Here is a 24741-nt window from a genome sequence, read left to right as displayed (position 1 = left end):
GTTGGCCTTCCAGAACATTCTTGCATGTTTCTCCCTTTATCCTAGTTAGCCGTCTCCACTCCAGGCCACTGTCATCTGGCCTCTGCTACCCCTCAGTCAGTGTAGAAAGGTGCAGGCTTGTAACCAGTGCCCATTTCTTTCTCTCCCTCCCTCGGGCAGCAACCTTCGGTGGCCGGGCTGTGGTTTCCTTTGTTAGAGAGCTGCCATGTTAGGTACTGCTGGGGTCCTAGGCTAGATGTGCAGCAGTTCCAATGGGTGTGGCCTGAAAGGATCTAGAATTGTGGTCTGATCTAGGAGGTGACTAACCATTGTTCAGCTCTGTTCTCAAAAGGGTGAGAGGACCTTCTAACTTCAGAACTGAACACATTGGGTGGGAGGGAAAAGAGGAAGCAGGGATTGAAAGAAAGATTGTCATATGATACAGAAGGCAAAGACGCAGAGACTTTCAGCAGGGCTGGAGTCAAGTGAACAGACACTGCATTAAATCCATTGACTTCAGGTTTTCAAGCACACGTTTTCAGCCTCTGTTTCATATCCCTCTGGGTGACCTGCTGATTTCGTGTTCGATCTGGTTGACAGCTCTGTAGGTCTCAGCATCCCACGGACAGCATCCCTTCTCAAGGATGCCTACATGGCTCTCCACATTTGGGGGAAGGACCTTATCTGAAACAATTGCAGCCCCAAACCATGAAGAATGAAACCATCCCTGGGGAAAATTCCAAGCAATGGGGAATAGGAATACATTCCTATGAATGAATACATTCCCAAGTGTCCATGCGTACATTCCCAAGTGTCCACGCATACATTCCCAAGTGTCCACGCGTACATTCCCAAGTGTCCACGCGTACATTCCCAAGTGTCCACGCGTACCTTCCCGAGCGTCCACGCGTACCTTCCCGAGCGTCCACGCGTACCTTCCCGAGCGTCCACGCGTAACTTCCCAGGCGTCCACGCGTACCTTCCCAGGCGTCCACGCGTACATTCCCAGGCGTCCAGGCGTACATTCCCAGGCGTCCATGCGTACATTCCCAGGCGTCCATGCGTGCATTCCCAGGCGTCCATGCGTGCATTCCCGAGTGTCCATGCGTACATTCCCAGGTGTCCATGCGTACATTCCCAAGTGTCCATGCGTGCATTCCCAGGTGTCCATGCGTGCATTCCCAAGTGTCCATGCGTGCATTCCCAAGTGTCCATGCGTGCATTCCCAGGTGTCCATGCGTGCATTCCCAAGTGTCCATGCGTGCATTCCCAGGCGTCCATGCGTACATTCCCAGGTGTCCATGCGTACATTCCCAGGTGTCCATGCGTACATTCCCAAGTGTCCATGCGTGCATTCCCAAGTGTCCATGCGTGCATTCCCAGGTGTCCATGCGTGCATTCCCAGGTGTCCATGCGTGCATTCCCAAGTGTCTCTTCCTTTGGAAGGAAAATTCTGCAGGGTATTCTGTACACTCTCAGAGATCCTGGTGGAGTCTTGTTCACATCACCTCGTGCAGGGACCTCAGTAATGCATCCCTATTTCAGGAATTCCTTTCCTTCAAGCTTTCCCTATCCCACTCCCTCATTCTTGCTTCTCAAATAAACTACCCACACTTACATCCCTGTCTTAGGTCCTGCTTTCAGAGTAACTCACAGTAATTCAAGGATGGGAAAATGCCATGAGGTGTTTTGTTTTTATTTTTTTCCAATGACACGATCTTTTGTCTAACTGCTCGAGATCACTCACCTTAACCATTCCAGGACTTCTTGGACTTGACCCATTTATTCATCCATTCACCTTTCACGAATCTTATCCCTGTTCACTAAAAAAATATTAAGGCATGTCAACCCATGGCCATCCCAGGAAATGAGATAAAGTTGAGCAAAGCAGATGTGTTCTCTGCCCTCATGGAAGGTCTGGTGTTGTACGAAAGACTAAATAAACAAAACAATTACACAAATCTAAAGTGGGAAGAAGGATTAGTCCTCTGGGAGAACAGTTTAAAGCAATAAGAAAAATAAAGAAATAACCAATTTTATTAATTTGGATTTGAAGGTGGTAAGGGAAAGCTAAATTACTTAAATTATAGCTAAATGCCCAGAATCAATCAGCATTTTCTAAATTAAGTGAATTATAAGGAAAGAGAAGGAAACATTACAAACTATCATGGGCAAGTCTTCAAATGGGTGAATCTTAACACATTAGAAGAAATAAAAATATCACAGGCATGTCCAATCCTACTTGATTCCTGAATGTGTTTCACTCTACAATCAAGCCTTTACGAGATACACAAAACACTATCTAACTGGGATGCATGGTTAACCTCCAATTTACTTTGGGAGCGTGGGTGTTCTGGGATCCATAGGAACCCATGTTTTATTGTCAATTACATGTCCTGTGACACTGGGAAGGATGGTCCCAACTCTAACCCCAAGTTGCATCTCCAGGGTGAGGTTCACGTTCTGATTGGATTTAGTTAAGGGTGATCAGTTGCAGAGTTTATTGGTACGTGAGGGGAACCCCAAAATTCCAACATGTGGATTCTTCTCTATGGTAGGTCAACTCTCCCATCAGCTGGGTCATTCTGAGCATGTTCCAGACTCTGACTTTCTCCACTCTGTACATAACATCCTCATTGCCTTTCTTCAGACTACCAGTTGAGTGGAGCTGAGAAGAGATTTGTCTCAGAATAGAGTAAATCCTGTGCCTGACCCCCACTGTTTAACTGGACCCAGTGGACAGTGGGACCCAAAAGTCTAGATTGATTATTTTACTCCCATTTTGAAAGCATAAGAGTACATTTAGTCTTGGATTTGCTGTTATACAGACTATTTTATTTGTTTTTATTGAAGTGTAGTTGGTTTACAATGTTGTGTTTCAGGTGTACAGCGAAGTGATTCAGTTATATATATATATATATATATATATATATATATATATATATACACACACACACACACACACACTCTTTCAGATTCTTTTCCATTACAGGTTATTATAAGATATTGAGTAATAGTCCCCTGTGCTATACAGTAGATCCTTGTTGTTTATGTATATTTTATATATATATATGTGTGTATATATATATATATATATATATATATATATATATATATATATATATATATATATATATTACTGTGTATCTGTTAATCCCAAACTCCTGATTTATCCTTCCCCACTTTCCCCTTTGGTAACCAGAAGTTGGTTTTCTAGGTCTGTGAGTCTATTTCTGTTTTGTAAATAAGTTCATTTGTATCATTTTTTTTAGATTCCACATGTAAGTGATAGCATATGATATTTGTCTTTCTCTGACTTACTTCACTTAATATGATAATCTTTAGGTCCATCCATGTTGCTGCAAATGGCATTATTTCATTCTTTTTTATGGCTAAGTAATATTCCATTGTATATATGTGCCACATCTTCTTTATCCATTCCTCTGTCTATGGACATTTAAGTTGCTTCCATGTCTTGGATATTGTAAATTGTGCTGCAGTGAAAATTGGGGTGCATGTATCTTTTCAAATTAGAGTTTTCTCTGGATATATGCCCAGGAGTAGGATTGCTGGATCATATGGTAGCTCTATTTTTAGTTTTTTAGGAAGCCTCCATACTGTTTTCCATAGTGGCTGCACAAATTTACATTCCCACCAACAGTGTAGGAGGGTTCCCTTTTCTCCACACCCTCTCCAGCATTTATTGTTTGTAGACTTTTTAATAATGGAGCACAGAGTACTTAAAATTCCTTCAGTTGAAAGCTCTTGGCACTTGGACAGGGCAAATTCTGTGACTTAAACCTATTTTTCTTCATTTGCAAGGTGCTAATTGCATGCCCAGAGACAGGTTAGGTTGACCAGATGTTCAAGCAGATGTTACAGTAGGATTGTCTAAAAGACAATATGAGGACGGATTTGTTCTAGAACTTTCTCATGTTTTCAAAAAAAAGATACTCCAAGTTTTTAGACTATCTCTTGAGTGCAGGAGAGCAATGGGATTCAGTTTTCCATAAAAACAGCGTCCATCTTCCTCACCCTGTGTCACTTCCACACCACACACACCATGTTTCCAGAGCACTCAGTATCTCCAAGTGTTTAGAGGATGGATTGGCTGCCTTGATTTCCGTTTTCTTCTGTGCATATCTCATTCGATTTATTACCACCACATCCTGTCAGTCACTCTGTTGTCGGTCACCCAGACAATATAGAGGTCAAACCACCAGATGTCTGGAGTAGTATTTGACCAGCCAGATATTAGAGGCATGTATCCAAAGAGTAAAAATCCCTCTGCACCTAAACAGGGGCTTGAAAACAGGTGACAGGGAAAGCATATTGCTGCTGTTCGCCTCTGCAGAGTAGGATCCAGGACTCCTCAAGACATGGCTCCTATAGAGAAGAGGAGAGAGAGGATCAGGGAGCGGGGAGGGAAGGGGGAGGAGAGGAGGGAGCTGGAAAGACTTTGGGGTTTTTGGTGACAATGCCTTCCACCTGTTGGAACAGGAGCCCAGTGGGAGGTGGCGGTACCTGGACTCCAAGGAGGGCAGAGGTGGGGAAAGACATGGTGCACCCAGAGAGGTAGGCCTGCGGGATCCCCAGACACCATGATACGTTGGAACAGGTGGAGAGGGAAGAAGGCCCCATGGACAGCTCCTCGCCTGTGACCACCAGCTCCAGGGGGTTTCTGTGCTCAGTCAAGGTGGGCCTCTATTAATAGAGGCAGTGAAAATGCTGGGCAGTGTCTCCACTCACTACAGTGATGGGCAGTCTGGCCTCTGTCTCATGTGGATCGAACTGGGATGTGAAAGGATTTCTATCCTGTTCCATGTCCAGGTGGAACACCTTAACCCCAGCAGGGCCCCTGCACACATTGGTCACAGGCCATCCCCAGAGGATCACAGAATCTGGCTTGGCCCAGATGGAGGGTCTGGGCAGGGACCCTAGGAGAGAAGCACAACAGGGTCTCAGGGTCCACTGTGACAACATAGACTTTTCTTCCCTTCGAGGGACAGGAGGGACATAATGCAGGGATTGACCCTCCCAACTTAGGTCAGCCCAGGTGACACAGAGCTAAGCAGGGACTGCAGGGGTGACTGTCCCCCCCCCAGGAGCCTAGGAGGTCCTGGAGTAGAGGCTGGATGGGGTAGGGCCTAGACCCCACCCAGTATCTCCTGCCCCCTCTGTCCCTGGAGGCCTGAGCCCAGGAAGTGGGCGGGATCAGGGGATATGGCCGGCCTCTCGTCATTTTCTCCGTACTTGTCCTGGGGTGGGAACAGTGCCCGGCAGTTCTGGAAGAGAGCAGGACAGGCTCCCAGGGGCCACAGTGGGGCCTACATCACTGGTCTAACAGGAGAGAAGTGGGTGCTCACAGGCCCAACTCTAGATTTCTCTATTTGGCTCACAAAGACCTTGGGTTTTAGAAGGTGTTTCTAGCTAGATGTGTCATAACCAGACTCAACCCAAGTCCAAATGAAACAAGCATGGTATTAACTCATCAGAGATAAAAAACATGACAGGTAGATAAACAGGTAGATTGATTGATAAATAGCTAGATGATACATAGATAGATACTTAGATATATAGATAGTTACCTAGACACTAGACAGATAGCTACACAGATACATACACAGCTACATAGATAAATCCATGGATACATGGTTACATAGATAGACACACAGACACTTACATAGACAAACAGCTCACAGTATAGAATATCGGTGGGGAACCTTGCTCAGCTTCTGGCCCCTACAGGCTGACTGTTCCCAATGCACACGCTTCCTCACCCACACACCTAGGTTTCCCACATGCAAAAGGAGAAAATTCTTCCGACAACTTCATGTTATTACATCGGGAAGTGCACGGAGACGTACGTGGCTCGTTGGGAGAAACTCAGTCCAGGCCTCCCTCATGTTCTCCAGGGCAGGTTTCACCCTGTCAGGTACAATGCTTTGTCTCTGTGCCCCTCTGTATCCTGTGACCCTAGGCTGTGCTCTCCACTCTCACCCCTGCCTCCAAGCTGGCTCAGGTCATTTCTAAACTGAAAGTTTCTTAGTCTACGGGTGTGAATGCACTAAAGAAAAAATCGTGTTTGTCCAACATGGGTGGGCGGGGCTTCTTGGACTGTTACGTGTACAGAGAACCAGGTGGGTCTGGGATGGTGGCTGGATTCTCGTCTGGACTCCGCTGAGGTTCACAGGACACGGGCATTGTGACTGGGCATGGGCTGTCCTGCGGCTCGCACCCCTGAGTACTTTGAGTCCTACCATCGTGTCACACGGGGAGGGGCCGGCCCTGTGAAGATGAGGCTTATCAGGGGGTCGGGACATGGAGGGAGGGAAAGACCTGGGGTTTCTCAGGGTCACAGCCCAAGGGAGGGGCTGGCTGAGCCCACGGTACCAGGTGGGTTCACAGGCAGAGCCGGATTGTTCAGGGAGGGACTTCGTCAGTGTCCTGGGGTTAGCAAGGTGAGGTCTAAGAGAGACGGAGAAGGGTCTGCAGCGCCGTCTGTGATGTCCTCCTGGGACTTGGTGGGGCTCAACCCGTCCAAGGGCTCAGACCTGAGGCTGATCCCAGGCTTTACATTCAACCCCGGGGGACACCCAGCCCCAGTGGTCGCTTTCATTGAAGGAGAAGAGAACCAGGTTCTTGATGTCTGAAATCCTTCCGGGCGTCGAGGTCCATGTGCTTTATGATTCGTGGCCCAAACCCCCATATCTGCCCAGACCCCCAGTTCCCCCAGCCCAGCTGACCAGCGCCTCTAAGAAACAGGTCCAGAGCCCTGGGCTCTGCCCTGAGACAGAACCCAGGAAGGCGTCCTGCACATTCGGGGGTGGTGTGGCTGCAGCAGGAGGGCCTGCCCCACATGCTGCCAGGAATGTGGGCTCTGCAGTCAGAGTCACTCTCCTTTGAAAAGCACTTCTCTTTCTTTGTGAAAGCAACAACCCTCACTTCCCAAAAAACAGGATGAGAAGGATGGCGACACACTCTCTGTTGAAACTCGTGCCGGTACAGACACTCAGACACAGCAGCTCTGCAGCACTGTTTACTGCCAACCAGACCCGTCACTCATTTTTATATGATGTCACCCCAGATAGGAAAGCTGGTGGGAGAGGGGCAGGGGGACGTTACTGACAGAGGGCAGTGCTCCATGGAACCTGCCACAAACCTACGAGTGCTGTCATGGAAGCAGCACACAGGCAAGGGCGCTGTGGAAGGATTTTTAAGTGAAAAAGCAGTAAAAGTGGCCTCTCAGTTATTTTTCTTGGTGGGAAAGAAAACAATGATATATACACTCAAAAAAAAAAAAACCTGGGAGAAATAATAACAAGAATGTGCATTTGTCTAGCTCTTTTTTTTTTTCTTTTATGTCTGAATATAGTTTTCTTTACTCACTCTGTTGTCCAGTTCGGTTTCAGATTCAGAGAGCGACCCAACCTCACTCTCACTCACGTTCTGCGCCTGTACCTTCAGCATTGGTTCTCTTCTCCAGGACCTCAGAGAGTTCAGACAACATGGTCTCTTATTCAACAAGCCCTGTTAGAACAATGGCGTCAAATTTATTATTCAAACTGGGCACCTTTTATTTGAATTATTCAGATTTTAAATAATTTGATTTAAATGAACCATTAATCCCTATTTAAAATTTTTTTTAATTGAAGTATAGTTGATTTACAATGTTGTGTTAGTTTCAGGTGTACAGCAGAGTGATTCAGATGTGTGTGTTATATATATATATATTTTCTTTTTCAGATCTTTTCCATTATAGGTTATTATAAGATATTGAGTATAGTTCCCTGTGCTATACAGTGGGTCCTTGTTGTTTATCTGCTTTTTATATAGTGGTGTGTATCTGTTAGCCCGAAGCTCCTAGTTTATCCCTCCTCCCCTAATCACTAACTCTTTATCAAGAAGCTCCGGGCTTGGGGAAGAGCTTCTGGTTTTCAGGCTGATGGTACTTGATGCCATCAGAACAAAATGCAGTCATCTGAAGTAGGGATTTTGTACTATTTTATATTGTTGCTGAATCTTTTCTATAATTCAGAAAAATCATTTGTTTTGATCACTTAATCTTTTTTTTATTATATTATGAAACAATGTACCACCTTCTTGGAATCAGTGATTTCTCATTGACAGGACTCTACTTTGTGTTATCAAAGCACCATTAAAAGCCCTACGTGGTGTATGTCATTCCTTAGGAAATGAAAATGTGGAGAAGTTAGATAGTACTGCATATAAATGAACATCCTGTCATCGGTATGAATTATATTTGTGTGTATGTGTGCAAGCACATGTGCATGTGTGTGCATGTATTTGCGTGCGTGGGTGTGTACGTGTGTGTGTGTGTAAGATCATGATGCACGGCAGTTCAGCAGAAGAAATGAAAAGTCTTCGTCTATCAGTGATCTGGTCTCAGGAGCTGCCCCCGCTTAATGGCAAGACACACACATACACACACCCACCCCCACACACACACCCCCGCACACACACACCCACACACACACATATACACACACCCACACCCACCCACCCACCCCACATATACAGACACACACACACATACACCCACCCCCCACACCCCCACATATACACACACACACACATACACACCCACACCCACCACCCGCACACCCCCCCACACACACACATACACACACACCCCACACACATACACACACCCACACCCACCCACCCCACATATACAGACACACACACACACACATACACATACACACACATACACCCACACACACCCACCCACCCCACATATACAGACACACACACACATATATACATACACATACACACACATCCACCCACACATACACACACATCCACCACACACAATCCACACACACATCTACACACATACATACACACACCCACACCCCCCCGCACACCCACACACATCCCCACACACATACACACATACCCCACACACCCCACACAACCACACAGACACAACCACACAACCACACACACCCCACACACATATACACATACACCCACACCCACACACACCCACACCCACACACACATACACCCACACCCACACACACCCCCACACATACACCCACCCCCACACACCCCCACACCCCCACATATACACACCCGCACACATACACCCACACACACATACCCACACCCACACACACACACACACACACACACACACACATACACCCACCCCCCACACCCCCACATATACACACATACATCCACACACACATACACACCCACACACATACCCACACCCACATACAACCACACACACACATACACACATACACCCACACACATACACACACACACCCACACACACACAGAGTACTGGAGTTTGATACTTAGCCCCTCCCACTCATTATCAACAGCCTCTATGGCATTTATTCCATCTCAGCGTCCCTCTCCACACTCCTCCCAGGATGGTGTCCAGGGCAGAGGTAGCAATTGTCTGATGTCACTGTTGAGATGACTCTGGGTACCTGCTGGCCCCAGGTCGGAGCTGACTGGGTGTGTGGGGTTTGCTCCCTGGGTGGCTGGAGGCCCTGCTGATGTCGGGCCCAGTGGGCAGGGGGTCCATCCTCGCTCTGCTCCCTGAAGGCTTGGGGACCCTTCACGTCATCCCAATGTCCACTTTGTCCAGGGGTTGTGTCTGAGCATCTGCTTCTGCCCCATCTGGTCCGGGTGGGATCTCTCCTCCCACCACGACAGGACCCACTGTGACCCCCTGGTGGTCGCCCCCCTGGACACACCTGGGGTGGGAGGTGTCCAAGTGCAAGGTAGACCCCTCCCTCCCTGGCCACGCAGCACCGCCACGTGGCTCATCCTCCAGGTGGCACTTGGGGACCTCAGAGCAGGAGACGATGTCCATTCATGCAGGAAAGTCCCTACGGCCCAGGGCCCTGAGTTTGTGCTCTGTGTCCGGTGGGTCAGAGGGTCAGGAAGAAGAAACTAGTCCTGACGTCCTGTTTCCTGTCCTCTCCCTCGGTCCTCCTCCTCTCCCCACCAATACCCCGAGATGGGAGAGGCTTTTCTTTTTGTTTTAATTGCCCCCAAACCCTGTCTGCTCCCTGCTGTGGCCTGGACTCACAGGGATCCTTTTCAGTGGAGCAGACGTTGGACCTGGTCAGCCATCCATGCTCTAGGGGGTAGAATAACGAGGAATCCTCTCCAGGAGTGCCAGCTCTCCACACTTCTTTTTGCTACGTGCCCACCTGTCCGCCTGTCTACCTGGGGTTAGAGTCAGGCCAGATTTTAGGGGAAATGCACCATTCTAACTGTGATGGTGAAATTATGTGTCAACCTGCCTGGGCTAAGGGACCCCCAAGAGCTGGTAGAACACTATTTCTGGGCGTGTCCGTGAAGGAGATTCTAGAAGAGATTAGCTTCGGTTTAGTGGCCAAGAAGAGATCCACACTCACAATGTGGGCAGCTCCATCCCATTTCCTGGGGGCCCCGACAGAACAAGAAGGGGAAGGGTGGTGAATCCCCTTTCTCCTCTTGAGCCGGGCCGTCCAGCATCTGCCCTCAGACTTGAGAGCCCCTAGTTCTTGGGCCTCCGGATGCTGGGATTTACACCAGCCACACTCCAGGTCTCAGCCTTCACACCCACACTGAATCCTATCACCGGCTGTCCTGGGTCTGCAGCTCCAGATGGCAGGTCATGGGACTTCTCCACCTCCGTAACCCCGTGAGCTTGTTCACAGGATAAATCTCCTCTTACAGATACCCATATAGCCTGTGTAACAGAACCTATCAGTTCCATGTATCTGGAGAAGCCTGAATAATACAGTAATAGTGGGAAAATGAGGGAGAGAGAGAGAGAATGAAATAGAGAAATTCAGCCCAGAATGGAACCAAGGAAACAATGATGAAGACTTGAGTTAGGAAGCAGATCTCTGAAGGAGACTAACCTTGAATACAAATAGGAAATTAAAAATCAGTACTAATTAAAACTGAGTTGCAAGGCTGGGCCCCCTCTGAGCCAGGACAGAAACCTCCCAGCTGGTGAGATGCAGCTGGTGCTGAGGTCAGAGCTGTGAGTCAGGTGCCCACATGGGCCTGCAGCCCCCGTCACTCAGAGCTGGCCGACCTTGGGCAGGTTAACTAATGTTTTAGTCCCTAGTTTCTTAAAAAAAAAAAAAAGAAAAGAATAGGGCATAGGGCATTCTGTGGAGGGTTTGTACAATGTTTAAGTATGCTAATGTTTGCATAGAACTAAAATAACCATTGCACCATTGTAAGAGCTGACTGAAGTTTTAAAGTATTCTTGAGATATATAAGGACATTTCAAATGCCAGGCCTGCAACAGGCATGCATGTTTCTTCTGTTTCTATCAAAAAAATATACAAGACGCAAAAATTGAAAGCTGGATGCTGGCGGCCCCTAGCGGGTCTTCAGGGTAACGTTTCGTTTTAATCTTAGTGGGAACCGCCGGTCTAACCCCGTAAGTAGGGCGGTGACCACCTACACGTCCCACTCACAGCGGGATCGGGGCTCTCCGGGCGAGGGGCTCTCGGTGACCCCACGTCCTTGGCGGCGCAGCTGGTCCCTCTCCGGAGACGTGGTCGTGCAGATCCCAAGTGTTTCATGTTGAGACAGCACGGAGTGGCCTTGTTTAGAAGCCCTGTAGCTTCAGCAACAAGGCTAAGTAATCAAGTGGGCAGTTGTGGACGGACCTAAATCTGTGTGAACTGACATGAGGAAAGAGTATATTTGGTTATATCTGTTCATATAACACGTCCATGAGGCCCGCCCATGGGGCCCGCCCCAGGGGCGGGATCAGGGAGAGAGGCATGAGGTCTCCCAGGTGTGGAATTCAGAGGGCGCTGGGCGGACTGACATTGTGCACGTGGAACAGAAGATGAAGAGCAGACTTAGGCAGATATGGGGGTCTGCTTTCTGCGCAGCCAAGGCAGGGTAAGCCCTTACCCGGGCGGAGGCCGTCTCACTGTGCGTTTCAGCTGTGTAACTATTGCAGCCAATAGACCCAAAAGTGTAACGACTCACGTGATAGGAATTAGTGCCTCTTCCATGCAACAGGTGAAGCTGATTCCAGCTCAGCAGGGAGGTGCTTTAAAATACTGTGTGTTAATTCTAAAATGTGAGGGAGCAGATCAGGAGACGCCTGCCATTGAAAAGATATTCATCACAGTTCCCAGGAGGAGGGGGCATGCATGCCACCCACCAGGGCCACGTAGGGAAGCACCAGAGACAGAAAGGAGGAGATGGAGTGAGGGGAAAATGGGAGCCTTTACTGTGGTTTCCACAAGAAGGAATGAGCAGGAAAGGGTAAGCAGGCATGGGATTGGCTGGATTAATGATTTCAGCGGGTTCTGGGGTGGAGGGGGCGTCCCTAGTTGTCATGTGCTTGGCCCTAGCGTGACAAGGGCAGGTGGATCGTGGCCCAGACCCCCATAGAGTGGACCCCCATAAAGGAGGGGGTGCGGTGTGGACTCTGGGTTGACTGGTTTGTATTTGATAAGTGCACCCCAGGAAGAGGACTCTTGCTCAGGAGCTGGGGCAGGGTGGGGGGCAGTGAGGGAGAAGGCGGGGGGGACAATGCAAGTGACTCAGGCATATTATCGGGTCATCTAGGAAAAGGTGTGTCCAGTGTCGACCTTAAAATTAAATGTCGTTATTTTACGGGCAAAATGAGTTTATTTAGGAATGGCAGAGGAATTGCGATTCAGGACATTCAAACTATGGCAAACCACAGTCAAGTCCAGAGAACAAGGAAGAGGAATGTTACTTTACAGAGAAAAAGGAGGAAGCTGGAAGGGGCTGCTTTGACTGAAAGTCCCTTGGAGAAAACCAAGAGGTCAGGCTGGTGGTGGTTTCTCATTGGCTGGGCTTTGCTGTTTCTCCTTGGCTAGGTTGTGACTGTTTCTCATTGGCTGGGCTGAGGCTGTTTTCTCATTGGCTGAGTTGTTGCTGTTTCTCATTAGCGGAGCTGGTGCTGTTTCTCATTGGCTAGGTTGTGACTGTTTCTCATTGGCTGGGCTGAGGCTGTTTTCTCATTGAGTTGTTGCTGTTTCTCATTAACTGAGCTGGTGCTGTTTCTCATTGGCTAGGTTGTGACTGTTTCTCATTGGCTGGGCTGAGGCTGTTTTCTCATTGGCTGAGTTGTTGCTGTTCTCATTAGCTGAGCTGGTGCTGTTTCTCATTGGCTAGGTTGTAACTTTCTCATTGGCTGGGATGAGGCTGTTTTCTCATTGGCTGAGTTGTTGCTGTTTCTCATTAGCTGAGCTGGTGCTGTTTCTCATTAGCTGAGCTGGTGCTGTTTCTCATTGGCTAGGTTGTGACTGTTTCTCATTGGCTGGGCTGAGGCTGTTTTCTCATTGGCTGAGTTGTTGCTGTTTTTATTGGCTGGGCTTTGCTGTTTCTCATTGGCTAGGTTGTGACTGTTTCTCATTGGCTGGGCTGAGGCTGTTTTCTCATTGGCTGAGTTGTTGCTGTTTCTTATTAGCTGAGCTGGTGCTGTTTCTCCTTGGCTAGGTTGTGACTTTTTCTCATTGGCTGAGTTGTTGCTGTTTCTCATTAGCTGAGCTGGTGCTGTTTCTCATTGGCTAAGTTGTGACTGTTTCTCATTGGCTAGCCTGTTGCTCTTTTCATTGGCTGGGCTGTTGCTGTTTCTTATTGGCTGGGCTATTGCTGGGCAAAGAGAAAATCATCCTTCTTCTGAAAATCAAGCTTCTTCCTGCCCAGGAATGTAAAGTAAGCTGCAGCAGAGGGTAGGGGTGAGAGAGCTCCCCTTTAGGGCTTCCCAACTCTGTTTTAAATTAGGTTTCCCTTTATTAATTTTCACACTAGCATATGCATGTATGACCCATGTTAAAGCATCAACTTTAGAGAAACCTGAAATATGACTAATACAAGGGGTACAGCAGGCTCTATTCTATAGGGTCATCCTGGGAACCAGGTGCCACACTCAGCGTGTGGGTCCAAGGTCACCCAGGGCATCCATACCCATCAGCAGAAGGGAAGAGCCGTGAGGATTTTGTGTGGGAGGTTCACGGGCCAGGCTTGGAAGAAGCTCCGTCCATCCAGCTCACATGCCACTGTGAACTTCATCCCAGGACACACATAACTGCAGGGAGGCTGGGGAGATCATCTCTCTGGGAGCCCAGGAAGGGAGGACACGGTGCTGGTGAGCAGCCACAGTCCTGTCACACAGGGACCTCCTGTCACTTTGAGCACCGGGTGGGGGTGGGGGGGTTAACGGGTTGTGGGGTGCGTTTCCAGTCTCCACTGCTTCCTCCCCGACCTCCTCTTACGTAGAGGTTCTAGGGACACAAGAAATAGACTCTCAAACATTGATCATTTCACAAGCTAGTGGAAGAAGGAAACATTCCCGCAAGGAGGTACTTAGAATTCAGAGTGAGGCATTCAAGCCCAGAGGAGGTGGTGCTGAGGCCCGACACCCGCTCAGGTAGACAGAATAACAGCCCCAAAGATGTCCGCATCCGACGCCCTGGAGCCAACTGCTGTGTTACCTTAGGTGCAAAAAGGGTCTTTGCAGGTGTGATTGAGTTAAGGATCTCAAGGGGGGGGAAATGAGCTTGCATGTTCCAGGTGGACCCAATGTAATCACCAGGGTCCTTGTAAGAGGGAGGAGGCAGGTGAGAGAGAGGGAAGGAGGTGCGACCACAGAAGCAGGGGTCCTAGTCAGAGGGAGGATTTGCAGAGGCTACAGTTCTCCTTGAAGGCAGAGGAAGGGGCCCCGAGCCAAGGAATGCAGACGGCCCCCAGACGCTGCTAAAGGTAAAGGAATGGGCTCTGCCCTGGAGGCTTCAGAAGGAGCGCAGCCCTGCTGACCCCTGATTTTAGCCCAGTTTAACATGTTAGCCTCTGAGCTCCTGAACTGTAGGATAATAAGTTGTGTTGTTTGGTGCCCCTATGTGAGGGGTTCGTTACAGCAGCAACTGCAAGCTTGTTGGGATGAACAGCCTCCAATCCCAAACCTGAAGGGCATTAGCCAGGTGACGGGGTGAAGGTCAGATCAAGGACAGTGTCCTACAGCTGATGGGTCCTCTTGTGTTTGGAGAATGCATGGTGTCCAGTGGGGATGAACTGGAGTAGGGGTGGGAAATGGGGACCTGCATGTTCCTCTGGGTGGACCTAAAGCCTGAGGGACCCTCCGTGTGCAGTCGTGGTCTCATCAACTCCCTCGCCCGCTCCACACGTGTCCGTGCGTGTGGGTGTGTGCATGTGTGTATGCGAGCATTCATGGGTTGTGCATGCCTGTATACATTTTACAGTGTGTGTGTACATATGTGTGCGTTTGTGCATTCGTGGCCATGTGCATCTGGGGGGATTGGTGCTGTGTGCAGGCGGGGCAGCTCTGCGCCTTCACCCAGACACAAGTCCCCTCAGACATCTCCCTCACTCACCCCTGACCCTGAGATGCACACTTGGATCAGAGAACACTGATACCCTTTCATCTTGTCTTGTTCCCTCACTAAGTCTTGAGTGACTGTGGAGGCAGAGACCGGGACCTAGAACCTGTGTACCCCAGCGCTACACGCAGGGCTGACGCAGTTGGGCCTGTGAGGACATTTATTGATGAAAAACGTGAAGCATGATCTAGAAAACATGGTCTTAGCTATCAGCTGCGTAAGTGTAGCCCAGATTCAAGGTCAGAAAATGAACTCTAGGAAGGTTTGTACAGTCAGCTGAGAAGACAATTAAAACGGATCTCTGGGGGCAGGGGAGGATTCACAGGACGTGTCTGGACTCAGCTGGGCGACTGTAGGACCAAAGCTGGGTCCTTGGAAACAGCCAAGGGACCACAGCTGGGTCTCTGAAACAAGTGCTACACGTTCTCTCCAAGGAGCTAGTTGATTGTGGGAGGGGCCACATGGTGAATGAATCTCCTAGAAGTTGATTGGGGGTCTCAGGACTCCAGCTCTTGCCAGCAAGAGAATTGACTGGATGACTTCAGAAAGGGATGATTCCACAGGGAAACCCTCCAAATGTCCACTGCAGGCTTTTGCAAGAGTGCCCTCCCTTCTAGCTGTTCAGACATAACCATCAGAGGTCCCCTGTCTCTCCTAGTGTCCAAGTGTGGAGGATGAGCTGCCAGTCCCTCTGTCCTTCTCTCAGTGCTGAGTGGGGCCGGCAGTGGACTCTGCCCACAAGGCGGCGCGGCGGAGCTGCGGCCAAACCCCGAGGTCTGGGGTCTGGCTGACCTGGGCTGGTTCCTCCCCTTCAGAGCCCTGTGCCTTTGGATGAGAAACTTTAACTTCGTTTCTGCATATTATTAATAAAAGGGGTGGTGGCTCTCAGAAGGTCTGGGAAGTGCCTCCCACGTTGGCCTGTCATGGCATTACTGCCATCAGGTGCCTGGGGTAGGGTTATCTCAGTCCCGTGGGTATTGTTATCAGGGACCTTATGAATATCAGAGACACCCCAGTGCCCTGCGCGGGCCAGCCCCTTCCTGTGGTCTCACCACTCCCTGATCCAAACCCAGGAGAGGGCCAGGCCCTGATCCCCAGCACAGACCCCCGCCAGAAACCCCTGCAGGCTGAGGTCTGCTACTCACCAGCTGAGTAGTAGGGCTGAGTGTGGGCGGAGCTGAAGTCTCCACGGGTCCTGTGATCAGGGCAGGAGGGGGGCTGATGCTGTGTGGGGGCTGCCGAGGGTCTGTCCCCGGCCCCTCCCCACCCTGAGCATCCGACAGCAGGCCACATCTGGCCATCACTCAATCCCAGACAACACCCTGAGATTCCTGAGAAAATGGGGCCCGGACCAGGAGATCAGGGAGAGTGCCCCTGCTCCATTCTGCTGGAGCGTCACGCCCTCTGCCCCTCCTACAGCGGTGCCCTGCTTTACTGCCCAGAATCCAAGTGGAATGTCTGCTCTGAGGCCCCAGGAGGGTGTGGAGGGGGTCAGAGTGTCCTGGATGGACCCTGACTCCAGGACAGCTCGGGGCTGACCACCCACAGGGACAGGGACGGCCTCATCCCAAAGGTGCCCCAAAGCACCATCCAGCCCTGGTCAGGGCCCCCCTGGACCGTGTGACTTGCCCAGTGAGGAGTGGATCACAGCACAGGGGACACATGACCTGAGGCCCCACAGATTCTCACCCAGTGGAAAGGACAGTCAACACCATCTGAGGGAAAAGACGCAGGTTCCCTTGAAGGGGTCTGTCCTCACCCCATCTCTGGAAGCGCATCCCCCGCCAGCCCAGCAGGGACAGCTCTGTGCCCACCCTGATGCTGGGGCTGAGTGCCCAGGTCACCGTGGGGTCCAGGTGAGACCAGGCTCCAGGGACCTGAGCCAGGTGTGAAGGCAGAGAGATGTGTGTGCAGGGGGAAGAGGGAGCCAGAGGGCTTGGAGGTCAGGAGGGGGCAGGGGAGCCTGTGGACGGAGGACACAGCTGGGGACAGGGTCCAGGGACCTGGGGCAAACCTGAGGGCAGAGCAGAGACCTCCTCACCTGTCACCACCAGCTCCAGGGGCTCACTGGGCTCAGACCAACCAGACTCTTTTTTATAGCGGCAGCAATAATGCCAGACAGTGTCTTTGCTCATTATGGTGATGCCAAATCTGGCCTCTGTCTGGTGTGGACCAAGTTGAGACATGTTATCCTCAATCTTTTTTTTTTTTTTGCGATACGCGGGCCTCTCACCGCTGTGGTCCCTCCCGTTGCAGAGCACAGGCTCCGGACACACAGGCTCAGCGGCCATGGCTCACGGGCCCAGCCGCTCCACGGCACGTGGGATCTTCCCGGACCGGGGCACGAACCCATGTCCCCTGCATCGGCAGGCGGACTCTCAACCACTGCGCCACCAGGGAAGCCCTATCCTCATTCTTGAAGTCATTTCTATTGTCCTTGTTCTCCAAGTGGAATCTCTTAACCCTATCAGGGCCCCGGCACACGAAGGTCAGCTGCCGCCGGGAGATCACAGAACCCTGCCCCCAGATAGAGGGTCTGGGCAGGGTCCCTAGGAGGGATGAGAGCAGGATCTCAGGGTCTATTATGAGGAAACCACCACACAATGCAATTCACTCCTTTTAGTAGCTCAGTTCAATTTTTCTTTTTTTTTTTTTTTTGACAAACTTAGTTGTGCAAATCACCACAATCCAATTTTAGACCATTTCCATCATCCTCCCCCAAAAGACCCCCCAGGTCCATTCTATGAGCCTCTAAATTCCCATCACTGCGGAGTGATTTTCCCCACTTGACTTAAGGACCCTGAGGCTTGGTCACGTCTTGCTCAGGGTGACGTGGGAGGTGTCAGAGCAGGCTGGGCCCCCGGGCATGTCTGCTGCGGGGGGCGGCTCCCTCCCTGCCCACGGCCACTCTAGGGGAACAGAGAGAGCTGGGAGGGTGGCACAGGATGGGAATGACCGGGTCATTCCTGGGACAAGGAGAGCAGGGGTCTCAGTCGGTAGGAATGATCTGGGCTGGTCTGAAGGACAGCTGCCAGTCCCAGGTGGGATTGTGTGGGGTGAGGGACGCAGTCTGCAGTGCGGCAGTGGAAGTGTGTGTGTGTGAGCACAGCTCTGGTCCCACATTCCCCAGCAGATGAGGATCCCTGTGTCCAGTGTAAGTTCCCTGTGCAGAAATCATCCCTGGGTTTTCTCTGTATTTTCTACCTTCATCTCAGTGTATTCCCATTTCCTTGTTACGGAGGCTCTGGAAACCCCAAATGTCTCAACTGGGCTGGGGGCAGGGGGAAGAGTGGGTTTGTAGCCCTGAAACAGGAAGCTGGCCTCACATTCAGCAAAATCCCCCATAGAGGCAGGGAGCTGGCAGAGGTCATTCACTCATTCATTGTTGTTATTGTCTTTATCTGGAGGTTAAGTGTGGTTTAAGGAGATGCAAGTTGACAAGGGGAGGATTTGTGATGTTTAATTTTGTGTGTCACCTCGGCTGGGCCATGATCAGTTATGTGGTCAGACATTCTGGATGTTTCTGCAAGGGTGTTTTTGGATGATGTTAACATTTAAATCACTGGATTTAAAAGAATTATTTTTAATTAATTTATTTTACTTATTTATTTTTGACTGCGCTGGGTCTTCGTTGCTTCGTGCTGGCTTTCTCTAGTTGCTGCGAGCGGGGGCTACTCTTCATTGCAGTGTGAGGGCTTCTCATTGCGGTGGCTTCTCTTGTTGCGGAGCATGGCCTCTAGGCGTGCGGGCTTCAGTAGGTGTGGCTCACAGGCGCTAGAGCGCAGGCTCAGTAGTTGTGGCGCACGGGCTTCGTGGCTCCGCGGCATGTGGGATCTTCCTGGACCAGGACTTGAACCCGTGTCCCTTGCATGGGCAGGCAGATTCTTAACCACTGCGCCACCAACGAAGCCCCTAAATCATTGGATTTTGAGTAAAGCAAATTGTCTTCCATAATGTGGGTGGGCCTCATGCAATCAGCTGATGGCCTGAATTGAGCAGAAGAATGACCTCTCCTGAGCGAGAAGGGATTCTGCCAGCAGACTGCCTTTGGACTTGAACCTCAGCAACAGTTCTCCTAGGTCTCCAGACTGCAGCCCACCCTTCAGATTTTGGACTTGCCAGCCTCCATAATGGTGTGAGGATATTCCATAAAATCTGTGTGTGTGTGTGGAGTATGATATGTATATATTCACATGCATCCTATTGGTTTTGTTTCTATGACAAACCCTGGCTAATGGGTACAGGGTTTCCTGTTGGGGTGATGAAAATGTCTTGGAGCCAGTTAACAGGGATGGTCGCACAAGATTGTGAATGCACCACATGCCACTGAATTGTACGCTTTCAGACGGTTAACGGTCACTTTTATGTTATGTGAACCTTACTGCAGTAGGAAAAAAAGTAATGATGTTTGTAAAGCAGGCAGCACAGCCCTGACATTTCAGGAGTGAATTCTTACTGCACTCATACTATACACCCATAGCATATCCATAAAAGACAACCTGATGACCAGGCCAAGTCTAGGGTGCGTCCACTTTGCCGTCTGGCTACTTCCACCAGTGTAGAGTAGAAAAGAAGTTGTCTTCTCCTGATGACAGCATTCTGTGGCCAGTCTGGTCCTCATCTGCATACTGAGCTTCCCTGCCTCCTGAACAATTCTGGCTCCTTCTCTGCGTGGCCCCAACACCCCCGGACCTGTATCTGGACACCCTCCCTATTTCACCGTCAGGACCCAACCCCAGGAAGGTAGGTTCTGTGGCTGCTGTCCACGGTGCTGACGGGGATTTGACTGTTGAGTCTAGTTTCAGCACCATGGTCAGAGTCTATGAAGGCAACACAGCCTCCCCCATCTTCTGATATCTCAGTGATCAGGTAGGCATCAGCTGAGCCCCATCTTTGGTCCTCTTGTGTAGACTCCATGCAGGATTCAGATAAGACATATTCAGTCAGACCATGAGGGTAACTTGGAAAAGTACGGGGGATGGCTGTAGTTGGCAATGATTCAAACTCCCTTCACAATCCATGCATCCTGAATAGGGATAAAGCTTCTCAGAGGCCCGGGATGTTGGTCCCACACTCAGCATCACAGCCACTGGAGCAGACCGGCGTGTCGTATAATGTTCGTTTTCCCCTATCCACCTCAGAACTGTCCTTTACCAGACCAGGTTCAGGGTACCGGATACTGGGTATGGCCAAAAGATAATGGACTGGGCTCACCCCAAACCGGTTTCAAAACCTAGATCTGCCTCTTGCCAGCTCTGTGTCCCTGAGAATGTCATTCTGCCTCTCTGAGGCTCACTTTGCTTTTCTGGAAAATGGCAATGATAATGGTGTCTGCTTCAAAGGAAGCAGGTGATCAGAGATTATTCTATTCTGTTTCTCATAGGAAGCAAGCAGTTGGGCTAAGAGCGCGAGATCTTGAGCCAGGCATCCTGAGACTTGATCATAGCTCTGCCTTTTATTAACTTTGTGACTTAGGGAAAGTCACCCGATTGCCTCTACTTTGTCATCTATCCAATGAGGATAATGCCAGCACCTGCTTTTTGGGGTTTTGGTGAGAAACGAAATAGTTCATACACGAGATGTGTGGAGTAGAGTTTACTTAGCACTTACTTAGCACTCATTCAAGGATGTGAGCTGTTATGACTATTACCGTCATCGTCACGTGCCTAGACACAGCCTGGCAAACCGCTTGGGTTTGGTAATGATAGCTGCCTTTATGAATTATTGTTAGGATTTCTGTGAGGTTCCTTGGACCTCTGACACGGATGAAGAAACTAAAGCCACAAGTTGAAAAGTGGCTTGCCGGGGTCACACAGGCAAGAGCTCCAAGCCAGGGCTGGCTGACACCAGTGCACAGGCTTTGGTCACATTCCCGCCTGCCCATATTTAGCAGAAGGGCAGGAAGGACCTTAGGAACCCCCGACCCACCCTCAGGTGGAAGACCGAGGCTCGTGGTACTCTGGCCAGGAGTTTGCAGCAATTATCTCCTGGCCCTTCCCTATTTCCTCCACTTTGCCAGTTGTGCCAGGATACTCATTTCCTTCACAGAACCTGCGAAGGATCCCAGGAACTTTTCCTGCTGGGGTTGTAACCAGAGGGGGAGGGAACCGCAGATGGTCCTTTGGAAACATTGTTGGTTGTCCAGACCATGGGGAGGGGGGAGCTACTGGCATCTAGTTGGTGGGGCCTTGGGAACACCCCACAGTGGACAGGATGGCCCCCAACCCTCCCACCACAAAGAATGATCCAGCCCCTAGCGCCAATAGCTCCGAGGTGCAGAAACACTGGTCTATGTGTTTGTAAGATCCCAGCCCAGTTGGAAGGTGGATACTGCAAACTAATTTCATGGGGCTTGGATGGGATGAGGTCATTAAAACCTTATTAGTTAGGGTTATTTTCCTTTCTCTCTTTACAAGGGGGGGGGGGCGGAATTCCCTGGAGGTCCAGTGGTTAGGACTCGTGCTCTCACTGCCGAGTGCCCAGATTCAATCCCTGGTTGGAGACGAAGATCCCACAAGCCGTGAGGTGTGGCCAAAAAAAAGAAAAAATCTTTCCTTTCTCTCTTTACAAGGAGGATGTATTCAGGTATCATTTGTGTAACTAAAAATTACTTTACAAAAGAAGAAGCAAAAATAGCAGCGAATGTATCCAAACCAAGGAAAGAAAGAAAACTCCTTGCAAGCTGTGTGTGTTGGGGGGTGGGGGTGGGGATGCATTGGGCGCCAGCTCAGCTGGAAGGAGGAGGGAGCTCCAGAGACAGAGCTCACACCAGACTGGCTGCACTCCCAGGGCTCCCTCTGTTGGCACAGATCCTGTCTCCAGCTCTTCTTCTTTTTTTTTTTTTTTTTTTGGCCTCACTGCATGACTTGCAGGATCTCAGTTCCCTGACCGAGGATCGAACCCTCGCCCCCTGGAGTGGAAGCGTGGCGTCTCAACCACTGAACCGCCAGGGAAGTCATCTGTCTCTGTCTCTCTGTCTCCCTCCCTCCCTCGCTCTCTCTCTCACCCCGTCTGTCCCTACCCTCTCTGGCTTCCTCCTCTCTCCCGCTGCATCTAGATGAGGCTCTTTCAAAGTCCTTTGGGTTGTTGGAAATACTTCCTGATGGGAAAACCCGAACCCTGGGCCACTCCCCACTCAGCATCCTCTGCCCACTCCTGAGAAGCTGGGGAAATGCCCAAACTCCACGCATAGGTCCCCTTGCTTAGGGTCTCTGCTCTCCGTGGCCTTTGGTAGAGGCCCTGCCATGCTGACTCCGTTTCCTCATCTGCTCAATGGACATAATAACAGCACCTGCCTCATAGGTTGATATGAGGACTAAATGAGGTAATAAGATGGAGTGCTTCGAACAGAGCCCGCACACAGCAGGTGTTCAGCAGACTCGTCCTGCAGTTCTTCTGGGGCTCGGATCTGAACCAGCTTCCCCTCCCTTCCCAGCACAGCTGAACGCCTCACCTCCTCCACCCCTGCCTCTGCCTCACCCGGATCCAGGCCGGTGGAGTAGAGCCCCCGAAGCACCGCCCCACCTGTACACTGACCCAGGCTGCAGTCACCCCTCTATCCTTCCACCTGCTCCTTCAAGAGGCAGCCCCCGCTGCCCTGCTCTAGACATGGGCTACCCGATACCTGGACCACTGGCCCCCAGTGGCTATTTCCATGTAGAATCAATGAAAATTAAATACAATTAAAATTTCACTTTCTCAGCCCCACTAGCTACATCTCAAGTGCCCAACAGCCACATGTGGCTACTGTACTGGACAGTCCCATCATTCCAGAAAGTTCTGTTGGACAGACCCTTTTCTTCCCTGCTCCTGGGGGTCCTGTCCTTTATAGAACCTACCTCTCCTATATCTTCCATCTCTCCTTCTGAGTCAGGGTCAGCCTGCCTGAGTTCAAATCCTGCCTGTGCAACTTTAGGGCTGCATTAGCTAAGTTCCCTAAAAGTTAAGAGACAAACCAAAAAACCCTCTCTGTGCCTCAGTTTCTCCATCTGTAAAGTGGGAATAATAATACCAACCCCCTCCCGCCCATAGAGTTATTGCAAAGATTAAGGTTACATGTGGAAAGATCTTAGAACAGCTCCTAAAATATTCTAAGCCCTTGATAAATGTTAGCTGCTATTACTGTTGTTATATACTTTCTTCCAAATGCTGAAGTAAGCTCAAGCCCCCTCTTTAAGTCTGTATGTAGTAGCAATGAATGAGTCCCAAAAGAAACTGCCAAGTGGGAAAAAGTGGTAGCCCAAAACCGTCCAGTAAAAGTTCCTTTGTGTGTTTAAAATGTGTGTTTAATATGTGTTTTCTTAGAGCACCATGTTGATCAGCTGTTCTCAACCAGGGGCAGTATCCCCCCTCCAGGGGCCATTTGGAAGCAATGCTGGTCGTCTAAATCCTGGGGAGGGGGAAGCTACTGGCATCTAGTGGGTGGAGCCTCGGGACGCTGCTGAACATCCCACAGTGCACAGGATACTCCCACCACAAAGAACCATCCAGCCCCAAATGCCAATAGCTCCGAGGTGCAGAAACGCTGGTCAGTGTGTTTGTAAGAGCCCAGCCCATTTGGAAAGTGGATACTGCAAACTAATTTCATGGGGCTTGGATTGGACAAGGTCATCAAAAGTTAAGTCAGAAAGAGAAAAACAAATACCGTATGCTAAAACATATTTATATGGAATCTAAAAAAAAAATGTTCATGAAGGACCTAGGGGCAGGACGGGAATAAAGACACAGACCTAGTAGAGAATGGACTTGAGGACACGGGGAAGGGGAAGGGTAAGCTGGGACAAAGTGAGAGAGCGGCATGGACATAGCTACACTACCAAATGTAAAATAGATAGCTAGTGGGAAGCAGCAGCATAGCACAGGGAGATCAGCTCAGTGCTTTGTGACCACCTACAGGGGTGGGATAGGGAGGGTGGGAGACGCAAGAGGGCGGGGATATGGGGATATATGTATATGTACAGCTGATTCACTTTGTTATAAAGCAGAAACTAACACACCATGGTAAAGCCATTATACTCCAATAAAGATGTTAAAAAAATGTCTATGTAAAAAAAAAAACCTTATTAGTTAGGGTTATTTCTCTCTCTCTCTTTACAAGGAGGATATCCTTTATGTAACTAAAAATTACTTTTTCAAAAAAGAAACAAAATAGCAGGAAGTGTATCCAAACCGAGCAAAGAAACCAAACTCCTTCTCTGACCCCTCCCTCTCCCCCCGGATATCCGTCCTGTCTTGCTCTCCTTTCTTTCACAGCAGACTCCCAAGTCCTCTGCACTTTTTCATCTCCTCACTCTCTCCTTCGCCTCCCCAGCCACAATCTGGCTTACGCCTGCCCAGCCCCCATGGGCAGTTCTCACTCTGGCCACCGGTC

At 50.0% G+C, this 24741-nt stretch overlaps 1 protein-coding gene across 19 annotated transcripts in view; it reads left to right on the top strand.

The window, feature by feature from the left end:
- Nucleotides 1-24741, top strand: part of CDC42EP5 (CDC42 effector protein 5) — a 149099-nt gene that overhangs the window by 116345 nt on the left and 8013 nt on the right. The window contains exon 1 of one of the 19 annotated variants that reach the window (XM_067719278.1): nucleotides 22244-23898. The exons of the other annotated variants lie outside the window; for them this stretch is intronic. The gene's annotated coding sequence lies outside the window, so the exon portion shown is untranslated. Of the gene's footprint in view, nucleotides 1-22243; nucleotides 23899-24741 lie in introns of those variants that run through there. 19 annotated transcript variants of the gene reach the window in all.

Source organism: Pseudorca crassidens, chromosome 20 (genome assembly GCF_039906515.1).
Source record: "Pseudorca crassidens isolate mPseCra1 chromosome 20, mPseCra1.hap1, whole genome shotgun sequence".
NCBI lineage: Eukaryota > Metazoa > Chordata > Mammalia > Artiodactyla > Delphinidae > Pseudorca > Pseudorca crassidens.
Note: the sequence above shows the minus strand (reverse complement) of the source record. Positions and strands in the feature narration are given on the sequence as shown.